We start from the raw sequence: 12,559 nt of genomic DNA, 5'->3' as shown, positions 1-12,559 counted from the left end.
GAGTGCATTTTCAATAAATGTGCTTAAAATATTTTCCTTCATGAAAAAGAGGGGGCAGCAAGAGGGGACAGGAACAAAGCAATATGTCAAAGATTTGATGAAACACAGCTCATTGCTGACTGTCCATCTTCTCCTCCTGTGCCACATTTTTGAGGATTGGGAGTTTACAAATAGCACTGCATCTTTTCCTTAGCACGCATGGGTGAGAAGACAAAGAGTCAAGCTTATACATTCCAAAAGAAGAACTATTTTTAGGATAGATGAGTCAGAGGTACATTCAAGAAATGCAGAAAAATTTGTCTTCCTAGAACTGAGTATACTATCTAACAGGACCTATATAGCAGGATTATACTCCATGGCTTACAAGAGTATTGATCTGTGTGTACTCCTCAGTGGTGTTACATTCATTTTAGCATTGATCTCTCTTTCATTACACCACTGCATCATGCACTCTCAGTGTCATCTCAGTGCTCCTCTAAAATCTGACTGTCTTCTGCTGCTGTCAAGATGTACAGATGCATTGTGCAGCTTCCAATTCAAAATATCAGTTTCAAAGTCTTATTCTCATACAGGCACTCCTCACCTTTTAAAATAATACTAAGGACCTACCATCCCTTAATCCTCCAAAACAAGTTAAACACAGAATAAAGAAGACATTGGCAAGTGCTTTTTCTTCAGAGATTTTTTTACTCTGTGCATTGTTTGTGTTACCTTTCAAAGAAGCTTGAAAATACCATTTCTTTTCCTCACAGCTCCTTTCTATTCCATTTGGAAAACATTGATTTTCCTTCCCCCTGTGATTCTTATGCAGCACAAGTAAACATGGCTCTGTTTAATATATGTCCAAGTCTGTGCAATGCCATCAAATTCACTGTAGCTTTGGGAGAGAAACCAGTCACTTTGTTGGCTTCTAGCTTTGCTCCAATTCAAAACACCACAATTCTTGCACAATGTCCAGAGAGGTTACTGGTTTTGTTAATTTGCTTATGCATGCTTTATTCTTCAAAGCACATGACTGGGCACCAAGAACTCATAAATTCTGACGTCAGTTTGAATAACAGTCACAATTACAGAGAGACAAGGATACGTGGATCAAAACTCATGGCACAAAATGTGCAAATACATGAGCAAAAAGCCTTTTTACCTAATGGAATACCAAAATAATATACATGATCTTGAGCATATCACTTAAGCTTCTGCACCATGCTTTGATTACTGCACCCCTGGTGTAAGCTAGAGATGAGTCTGTTGTCTTCAGGCTGGTAAAGATGAGGACAAAAACCTCAGAAAACCTACTACAACTCCCTGCAGGAATTTTCTCCTTCCCTGCTGAGTGTGCCTTCAAGATTGTGTGCTGTTTTGCCAGCTCCCACCATATTCTGTTATTCTGGGCAAAAATATCTTATCTTGCAGCTATCTAATTATGCCAGCCTGGGGAGCAAGTGCACAGCATCTCAACATTGGTACCTTGGCTATTCCATAATAACAACCCTCAGCTTCACTGTGTGATGTCTGTGTCCTACCCTTCACACCTCTGAAACTGGTATCCTATTTGCCTGTCTGAGTGGAGAAAAACCACTTTGTTCTTCCCTTGCATGAAGGTTGCAACAGATGAGAACAAGCTGGGAAAAACACCTGTTGTTTTAATCTTCATGATTTCCCAGTTTTTCCTCCAGAAAGTCCCCTTTTCTGCCTTCACACAGCTCCTGCTTTCTCTTGTCAGTATTTCACTGACAACCTATGTTCTTGTAGCCTTTTTCCTACATTAACAGTAATGCCATATTTTATTGCTGCAAGTATAACCCTCAGCACTTTAGCTCCTGCACCACAGGCCCCAATCCAGTGTTTAAAGATGGGAATCCTTCCAAGAACATCCTTAGGCACTGGCACTGGATCAGACACTCTGGGCAAGGATGGATTTCTCATATCCCTAAGTTAACTTCTGAAAGAAAACGCTCTATCCAGTGGGAGAGTTACTTACCAATGTAATATTTTATGCATTGAGTTCCAGAGTGTTGCAAGATGACTTTAAGTATCACAGCAGACAGAGTAATTTCACATAATGAGCTAGTTCTTTAAACTGTTACCTCACTTAACACTGAACCAATTAATCAGGACAAGGGAAAAAAAGTACTGCTTGTGCACTGCTGTACCACAATGCATTACTGCTCCCAGCTCAAAGTCCTTTTCTCACAAAGATTACATCTCAAGAACCCAGAGCGCTTTTACTTGCTTGCACTGCCCTTTTCTAATTGCTCACAATAGGAGCTGACAGGCAAGCAGTCAGAGAGACATTGTTTCCACAGAAATTGCATATAAAAGATTCAGCAGCTGTGTAAATACATCATTTTTAGGAAGTGGACCTTCCTTTAGAAGTATGGAGATGTAACACTGTTCTGAAATTACAATAACTGCAAAAACACTGTTTCAGCTTCACCAGTCACTGCTGTGGGCATGGGCTGGCCAGAAGATAAATTGTCCTGAGCAAAGGAAAACAGACTGGATCCAAAACTACTGCTTTTTAATACAATCAGTGGCATTTGAGGGATTCATCCAATATTTTGTTATTTATTATATACATATTTTGTTATGGTATTTGTTGAAAAAGCATCCTGTGTAGGGACTAAGACTTGTTCTGGCTGGTGTGGTCAGCATTCAGATACCAGGGCTGTGAATGTCAACCTTATGTCAACCAACTTGTTCCTTTCTCTTGGAGAGGAAAGCATCCTTTTCTCCATGTTGTGTCATAAAGATGGTGTAACTGGGGAGGAGAAAAAGAAGGGGGATGTCATTTCACAAATGATTCAGTTACAGTCATTCTTCTCTCCCCACTTATTTCACTGAATATCTGACAATCAAGAAAGGTGCAATTATCTAAAGTAAGGAAACTGCAATATTAACAGAAATGGTATTTTACTGCAGTGATTAAGCATGGGATTTCAAGGGCTTATTTGTCAATGTGTTGCTTACATGTTACAGGTCATCTATGAAAATCAGTCGAGAATGACAGTGATTAATGAGATCCTGCCTCTGAGGGAGATATTGCAGGTGAAAAGAAACAAAAGTAGAACAGACAAGTGGCAAGGGCCAATGAGACAAACTCTTAATTGTAACCACCATGAACTAAGTGACAGGGAGTTATAGGACTGTGTGAGATGCAGAAAAATGTTTGGGGAATTTATATCCTTTTGTTTTGGAACAGAGAAAGAAAGTGGCCAGTTTATATGGTTGCCATAGTAATGTAAACTGTTATTTTAAATACTTAAATAAACTCAAAGTATTTCTAATGCTGGGATAAATTGCATAGCCAGGGCTCTAAGCAGCAGTGTATTGTTCCAAGAGGTCCTTTCTTGCTCATTGCCCTTTGAAATTTTTAGGAAGTTTGCTGAAGAAATGTAACCACCTCTTTTTCTTTAGCCCACAGCTTGTCTCTGTTTATGTCTCAACTTTTCTGCACTCCTTTCACTTTTTAGTCTTCCTCCATTTTACTTTTACTACCTCTTGTCCTCCAGCTTAATCCATGGATATTTTATTCCCTTGGCCCCACTATTCTCTTTCAGATTCATGAAGTAAACTTTGCCTTTACTTTCACAGCCCCCTGCACCCTGACATCAGAATGACTTTCAAAAAGCAATTCATTAGCAGATCTCATAATAATAAGTCTCAGTCAAGAATGACTAATTGTAAAGGACTGCCTTGATGGACACAGCAACCCCCTCCACAACCAGAATCAGTGGCTGGTGCAATGAAATCCCAACCCTGTGTTTAGATATGTGACACTCTAACAGACATTTAAATAACATTAATTTACTAATTTCCTAATCTTCCACTCCAGCATTCAGTCAGACAAGGTTCTGACAGAAGGTAGGCACATGCAGATGAAAGGATGAGGGAAATGGGGATGGTAAAGGCAGAATGAAATGTAAAGTAAACCTTTCATAACTTCCAAAGTGCCCTCCCTCAAAGGCAAATTGCTGCTGGCTGCTCTGCCCTCCACACTGTCCCAGGCAGTTCAACTTCCAGACATCACTATTGCAGCCCCACAATTTTTAGTTGGCCAGAACTATTTCAGATTGTGGGAGATTATCCTATGTCCATTAGGTCTGAGATGATTATTCAATAGATGAAAGCTGAAAAATACTTAGATTACCAAAAAAGCCAAACAGCACTGCAGAAAAATGTGGAATAATCCAAAGGCTGCAGGCACCAGAAGCAAAGGGAAAGATCCTTCCTTTTCCCAAAAAAACAGTTGGTTATATATGTGCAAATGAGAAGTCAAATTATTGGAATTTCCTAGTTATATAACTAATTTTAAAAAGGAAGCATTTAATCCCATGATAACTGCATCCCATCCCTTTGTTTCTCGCCTCTGCCCACCCACTTGGAGTGGTGCAGCACAGCTCAAAATTCAGCAGTGTGCTGAGACAGCACATCAGGGACAGGCACACACCCACCCTGGCATGGTCAGAGCACCAAGTGCTCAGAGTCTTCACCTCCAGTGCTGCAGGGAGCAGGGCTGGTTTGGGAAAGGGATTGAAACCAAACAAGGACAATGTTACAGTGCCCACAGCTCCTGCCATTTTTAATGTGCTGCTGTCATTTTCGTTATAAACTTATATTTTCTGGGTTTATAATTCAGTCGTTAAAAAAATTGCTGAGAGCTAAATATTAGCAAGCATCTCTGCTTCCCAAAAAAACGAAGAATTTCCAGAGTGCAGGGAGAGAGAGGGAGTCTCAGATTCTGCTTATTTCAGTGAGAAAGCGATTCCAGCATAAGCAGGGCTCTACTAACATGGAACTTTTGCCAGAAACTGTATAATATGGCACAAGGCTGTGACCACACTCTAAAGCTACAAGCACAAGGCACTTCAGTGGAATCCATGGGACTAATTCATAATTTCAGACTTCTCCCCAGATGTCAGACAGGATCCTTACTCTCTGCCTTACATCTGTTCTGAAGCACAAAAACAATTTGTGGTATTATTTTGAGTATATCTCACTGTTGCTACCTGAAATAGACCCCCAGTTGTTTGATGCTACCATGTGGGCAAGCAGGAAGATTATGCTCTGGAATTTTGATGCTCTTTAACAGCCCTGGCAGAACCCAAGGCAGCAGCCAGGAAAACCAACAGGACTCCAAGCTTTCCTGTGTCAGCTCCCTGTGACAGTTCCTACCTCCACTCAGAGATCTCTGAGATGGGGTGTTCCATATGAACTGAGAGGTGAGGAATGAGCAGCGATAGCAAAGGGCTCTCATATGAAAGTATCAAGCATTGTTAGAAAGTTGGAGACAGATGGAATGGCCTCCAGTTTTTTTTCCTCGCTTTTTTTTTTTAACTCTAAAAATCAGTTAGAAAATGTCTCATATATATATATATATGTATATTTATATGTGTGAATATATATGTATATATATGTATATGTATATATATATATATATATGGCAAGTATATATCAATATATATGTCACTAGTGTGACCTTCCTGTGACATCCACACTGTACTGCAATAAAAATGGTGACATGGAAAAGTAATGTGTAGGAAAATTATTAGAAAGACAGCATTAAAGAATATCAGCATCTCACACCTATACTCTCTCATCCCTTACAGCTCAGTGATCTCAGCTGCATGAACAGCTCTCATAAAGTTAACATTCTTAAAACAGAATTATTTTAGATGCTCTATTTTATCTGCTGCTTTTAAATGCAAAGTTATTTGATAAAACAACAAAAGAGGCATTTACTAAGAAAAATATTATTGTTAAAAAATGCAGACCATAATTTCATTCCAGACGCTGTCTCTTTAAAGATCTAAGTGGTGTATACAAGTCTTTGTTGTGTGATGCAGTGGTTACCATGGTAATTTTTTTTTTTTTTAAAGTTTAGTGAAGACAGTGCAGTCAAAAACATAAATAGCCTGAGCCCCTGGCAGGGTAAATTGTACAATGGCATTCTAGAATAAATTTATATGGCTTTTTTTTGTTGTTGTTTCTGAAAGCATATATTAGAGACTAATAATTCTTTGTAAAGAAAAAATACTTCACTTTTCTTAGGACTGCAATTATATTTGATTATAATTCTTAACTGTACCTGCTCCAGGATGATACTAAATTCTATAGCCCTTCATGTGCCCATTATCTATGGTTCCTCAAAGACAGTGATCCAAGCTAGTGGGTGTGGGAGAGTTTCCTGGAGTGCTACCTGGTTAGAAGGGTTTTAAGTTTTTCAGGAACACCACCAGAGAGATTTGTATCACACCATCAGAGAGATTTATATTTGCCAGCAAAATCAAAAATGTATCCTGGAATAACTAATTGAGCTGCAGACCTGTGGAGAACTCATATATACATATATATATATATAAAAATATCTACATGCCAACCTGGAAGCCAGGAAATTCGTTTATACCTTGTTTAGGAAAAGAAAGGCAATATTTTTAAAACTAAAATTGTTTGCCAGAATTGTTTGGTAGCAATACTGTTGTACAGGATCTGGGCAAAAACTACAGACAATGTAATATCTTTCCTCCAGCATGCAATCAGGAAAGACTCCAAGAACAGGGCAGACTGATGAAATACATCACCTGTGTGCTCCCCTTCCTCCAGGCCTTTGCAGTTCACAGACATCCAGGGCCAGACACAGTTTCAGCAATCTCAGTGGATTCATTTTCCATGAGTTTGTCCTTGAAGTCCAGTGACCTTTTGCTTTACACAGCATCCTGGGGCAAAAAGTCAGATTTAAGCTACCAGGCTGAGTTTTACCAAAAGCAGACATCACTGTATTTTATAAATATAATGCTGCTTTGATGCAAGGCTAAATGTCTAATTTTGCTAATGATTCTGTGCCCAGCAGTAATGTGTGATATGTGGTTAAAGATAGTTTTAAAGTGCTTGAGCAAGATAAACAGAGGGAGTTAGTAAAAGGGCATTTTGAGTCCTGTAGTATTTGGAGCTGCTTCTCCAGGGTACCATGGCATCTCCCCAGCTCACCTCTGGAATAATTTGGAAAGATGCCTCTCAACAAAACTGGCAAGCTGGAACTGCTCCTTCTCAGTGCTCCTGCTTTGTCATGGGCAGAGATTCCTACTTGGAATTTTGCAGGGAAAGAATATTGTGTCGTGTCCTGGTTTGCTTTCTACTGGGCAAACATATGGCTTCCCCACAATGATTTTAAACTCATTAGGAGGAATCTGGCAAAGCAACAGATGTTTAACTAGCCAACAAAAGTCATATTCCTGGAGGAATTTCTAATAATTATATCACATCAAGTCCTCCACATATCTTTTCACCCAGTACAAATTAGTGCAGCTCTGTTGATAAAAGGAAATGGTGCCAGTTAGAACCACTTGAAAATCTAACCTCTCAAATTCACAATAGGGTATGTCTATTAAACAATTTGAAAGTAAGAGATCTTTTAATACTAAATAGCTGAATTTCTAAGCAAGCCATGTGAAATACTGGAGTACAGGAATTTTTTTTGTCTTTGTAGAGTCTTTATCCCTCATGGGTTTTTTTTAGGAAATGGGCCAGTACAGGAAAACTAACTACCCCCTGTTTTATGAGAAGAATAACACATTCCTTCCAACTGTCCTTATTAATTTATAAACAGCTATGATCCTAGGTTGTTCTGGTCATTCAAATTTATGATCAAAATAAAATTACTCTCAATAGACAGAAAAAAATGCCTCTTCTCTAAAAGTTCATAACGAGTGATAAGCATTCACTGGACCATAATTACATCTTTCTATTTTTCCTATGCTGCTTCAGGTTTTAATTTTTTTTAATATCACCATTTTAATTAAGCTTTAATCTTCACAGCACTAAACTAAATTAAAAGGATCTTTATAGTGTTGCTTTGGTAACTAACAGAAGGGGTAAAATTACCTTATCTGTTTGTTCACCATGTTGCTGCTGTAAACATCCCAGCTACGGTCTTTAATTTGCTCATTTTCACTAGGAAAAAAAAGAAAAGGACATGTGACACTGCAAACAGTTATCACTGCTGGAACAGTCCTCTAGCAGGATCTCACTGTGATTGTCATGGACAAACATGGAGTTGGGAACTCTTTCCTCCAGGAGATTAAATACAAACTAATTAGGCAAGACACAAAGCAGGCAGAGAAAACTGAAAGCAGCAGTGCCCTTTACAGAAATTCCCACCTCCTTGCCCTTCTGTCTGGTCCCCTTTATTTCCTTCAACAATCTGCAGCACATTAAAAGTTAAACATAAACTTCTTATGATTTTCCCATGGTTTCCCGCAGATAATTAGCGACCAATCTTCAGAACACACCTGCCATGTACCTGCCATGTCATTGTCCCATTCTATATCTCTGTAAAACACCAAACAACAAATTGAGTTGTCCAAGACTGTCAGCTAAACACAATCCTACATCACAGCACTGTAACAGAAACATGCTGAAGGTGTGAGAGCACACTCGACCGTGAACAGCCTGGACAGCTTAGGTTGTGCAATAGGTAAGAGAAAAGGGGAGAAAAGGGAGAAAATTTTTCTTTTAGAACTGAGATAGCACAGATCAAAACAAGAGCAAGTTCTTGGTATTATCTAATCTTGTTATTATGTAACAGAAGAAAGAATAATTTTTAAGATTACTTTTAAAAAAGAATACTTTTATATGATTTCAGAATTCTACATGTCTGTTTCTCTTCTTGAATGTTTCTCGGTTGGATTGTTTCACCCTCAGCAAGGGACTGATGCTCATTTCCATTCAAACAACCCCACAGACACTGGCTATAGTGGCCTGAAATGCAGTTTAACCTAAGTTTTGGGAGCCCTCTAGGCTGAGGTTGAATGAACAGCTTTCCTAAAAGGCAGAGCCCATGTATGTATCAGCACCACCCAAAGACATAGCAGGACCTCTCACACCTGTGCAGGGGAGCCTTCCTGAGCCCAGGAAATAAACCACCACCAAAGCCTTTTTAATTACAAATCATCCCTCCAAATAATCTTTTGCTATTAACTGTATTTCTCAACTTAGCAGGTTTTTAGGGAGATTTGATTATTTACAAAGTGAGCCTTGATTATTTACAGGTGAACCCCTGGCACAGGGTGCCCAGAGGAGCTGTGGCTGCCCCTGGATCCCTGCAGGTGTCCAAGGCCAGGCTGGATGGGGCTTGGAGCACCCTAGGATAGAGGAAGGTGTCCCTGCCCATGGGTTGGAACAGAACGATCCCTAAGGTCCTTTCTATCCCAAACTATTCCATGGTTCTATGAGTTTGGAAAACCTTTGTGCCTACACAGCTGATTCCCAGCAGCTTTGGAATCCCATAGACAGATTGACTCCAGAGCTAATTTCCCCTTCAATTTGGCTGTCCTTGTGCATTATCCAGGGTTCTCAGTAAAGCACTTAGAGCCCCAAGTCCATCATTATCATTAGCAGTGAGGTCAAATGTTGAAAGTTTAGCTGGTTTGGTTTTTTTTAAAAAAAGAAATTCATGTAGCAAAAAGGGTTTAACATGTGCAGCACTCTACAACAAAGCTGTTCTACAGATCTGATTGCAACTTGCTTTGTATTTTCAACTCATTTTCAATTTTCAGCTAAATAAACACAAAACATGAAAGCCACTAAAACTAAGGCAGATAATAAAGTGCTGTCAAGCTGTGATAAAGTCAGTCTTCACCAAAGATCCATCTTCTCCCACTGAGAGATCCTAAATTTGAGGCTGAACTAAGAATGACAGAACAGACAGCCCTGAAAAACAAAAGTTTTCACTTGGTAAGATTTCCTTATTTTCTGATTTTGATGGACAACAAATTGTTGAAAGTTACAACTAATTTAGAAACATGAGAAAAATGACAAAAAATAGAAGGTATCAAATAAAAAACCGTAAGAACTGTCAAGAAAGACAAAAATGACATTTTATTTTGCATCACCTTTTCTGTGTCCTGGAAAAACCTTTTTCATCAAGTCATGTGTGTTAAATATCTTTGGTCTTTCTTTAGTAATCCATAGAAAAACAGATTCTTAAAGTAAGCTTAAATGTAGGTCTCATAGCAATTAAATATGACTAATTATGAGATAGAACTTCTATCATTTGATATTCACTGAGAGAACTTTTCCCCAGAGCATTTTACCCAACATATCCTCCTTAGAATCATATAAACAGATGAGCTGTATTGATCTCACTAAGAACAGCCTGAACCTTTTTCTTATATAATGCATTTTTTCCCCCCAAGAATATTTGAATGTAGGGAATATTTAGGTACCACCTAAGCAAATTAAAATTGCTCTGTTCAACAAACAAAATATTTCAAAAAACTACCTGTGTCAGTAATCATGCCACTGGCTGTTTGCTGATTGCTAATTGTTGCCATCATGTTCATCACACAGGAAAAAAAATGCCCCTGTAAGAATCCTGTGAACACTAAGGCTGATCTCCATGCGTCAGGGTAAAGCAGCTGCCAGAAATCAGTCAGATCTGAGCTGAGAGTGCAGTCAAGCTTCTTGTGTACACTTAGCAAATATAATTATTTAGAACCTAGGGGTGCTTTCTCCTTGCTCTTGCTTCTATTGTGCAAACAGAAAAATGCAACCCTCCCTGAGCAGGGACCAGGCTACAGGCTGAGGGCAATATGTTAACATACCAGGAATGTGCTTTCCACAGGGAATCTAAGGAGCACCTCAGAGGTTTTAATATAATCCAAGAATTGTAAGAGCAACTGTGGCCACAGCTGGGTTCCACCTGTTTGCCTCTGTGACAGATGTTCAGGGCTCTCCAAGCCCTCAGTTAAACAGCAGCTGCACCTCAGTGAGAGAGCAGCCCACGTTCACAGCCAGGCTGCAGGAGCTGCAGGAGCTGCAGGAGCTGCCAGCCCTGCCTGCTGCAGCAATCACAGAACCCCCTCAGCATGCACAGCCCTTCCCCAAAGCCTCCCCCGTGCCATGCACAGCCACTGGTGTCCAGCAGGAATCACTCTGTGAGCCTGGCTCTCCCTGACTCAGGAGCAGACAAACATATTCATTTATCCATGCCAGCCACAGCCTGACACTCTCTGGCAGAGCTGAATCACAGACTCTGTGCTCGTTAGGGGTTACCCTTCCCCATGTGCAGCACTCCCATCATCAGGTCCGTGCAATGGATTGGATCAGGAATCAAATTTAGCTGAAAAATGACCAGAAGACAAATCCTCAGCATGCTGAATTTAAGCAGGATCCTCTCCCCACCCTGTTCACCATCTGAACAGAAGGGACAGCACAGGCTAAAAGCAGCTGAAAAGCCAAGAAGTAAATGTTTAAGTACTGCCTCAGCTAAAGTAGCTCTCCAAATATTTCTTCTTGTAGCACACTCCCAATAATTAGAGTTGCCCAGAAAAGCCAGAAAACTGACACTGGCATAGGTCTTGTATGCAGAAGATTATCTCTTCTGTAATATATACTAGCATTCTGCAGAATTAACTTGGGATTTAAAAATAGAAATGCATAGGAAAAAAATGAGATTTCATATTAATGTTTGACAGCTAGTCTGTACAGGGACAGGTCTAGTTTTTAATGAATGCCATTTTTATATATATTTATATATATTCCCCTAAAACTTGCAAAGCTGTATGTATTAAATACAATGAGCACTATTTATTGCTTTATCCCTAATGTTAATCCTGTATATCTGACTATTTCTTTTTCAATAATAGCAGAAAATTATTTTGTCAATTATATTGCTTTTCCTAGGCTGAAATATTAGAGACTAAAAGGGAAATTCAAGAGAATCCTATTCCCAAAGACAGACTGCACACGGGTTTATAACAAGCACTTCTAGACCATGACCAGTAAAAACATTCTCTAAAAGAAAGAGGGTGGTGGTCTGGACAATTTTTGGCTATTTGAAATCTGTTCTGCTTTTGCTGCATATTCCTAATCACATCATTTGTGCTTCTGGGAGTTTAGCCCCCATTTTCTTCTTCTTCTACCATTTCCTTTGTAACATCTATTAGTTTATTTTTAGCTTTGGTAGAGTCCCTCAACACCATGTTTTCACAATCTCTCTCCTTGCAGCTGCTGTACTGCTGGGGAGGCACTGTTAGAAACTCATCCATGACAGCTCAGTCTCAGACAACTGCTCCACGGATGTGATACTTTGCTTAGAAAATTATAATGTGATTTTCTTGGAAATAGATTTCTTCCTTGAGGTGATTGTCAGGAATGTAAGATGGTCAAAGAGCTCTCCCTTATATTTAAATAGGTTCCAGGCAGAATCACAGATTATTTTGTTGTTGCTGCAGTTATTGTTTTTGCAGTAAAGACGGAGCCATCTGTTCCTTTGAAGTGGTGCCAAATCAGTTGAAAATAATTCATTCAGGTATTCAGTGAACCACAAGAGCTGATGGTTTAAGGATTCTGGAAGGTTTCAGCAGGGAGCACCAAATGCACTTTGCCCAGTTTGGATTAGATTTCATTTAAACAGTGGGCATTGGGTAGTTCAGGAAAGCAGTAAGTGTACACAAGAGACTTTCCTCTCTTTCCATCTCCTTCCCATATTAAACCTGCTTTAATGAGACTCAACAGCTACATATCCTGTGAACATGGCCAGCTCACACTGTCCAAAGAG

At 39.5% G+C, this 12,559-nt stretch overlaps 1 long non-coding RNA gene across 1 annotated transcript in view; it reads left to right on the top strand.

Moving 5' to 3' along the window:
- The window catches only part of LOC113459000 (uncharacterized), an 85,562-nt gene that overhangs the window by 60,375 nt on the left and 12,628 nt on the right, over positions 1-12,559 (top strand). The window lies entirely within an intron of this gene.

Source organism: Zonotrichia albicollis, chromosome 9 (assembly GCF_047830755.1).
Source record: "Zonotrichia albicollis isolate bZonAlb1 chromosome 9, bZonAlb1.hap1, whole genome shotgun sequence".
Lineage (NCBI taxonomy): Eukaryota > Metazoa > Chordata > Aves > Passeriformes > Passerellidae > Zonotrichia > Zonotrichia albicollis.
The sequence above is the reverse complement of the archived record's forward strand: the minus strand, read 5'-3'. Positions and strand labels throughout refer to the sequence as shown.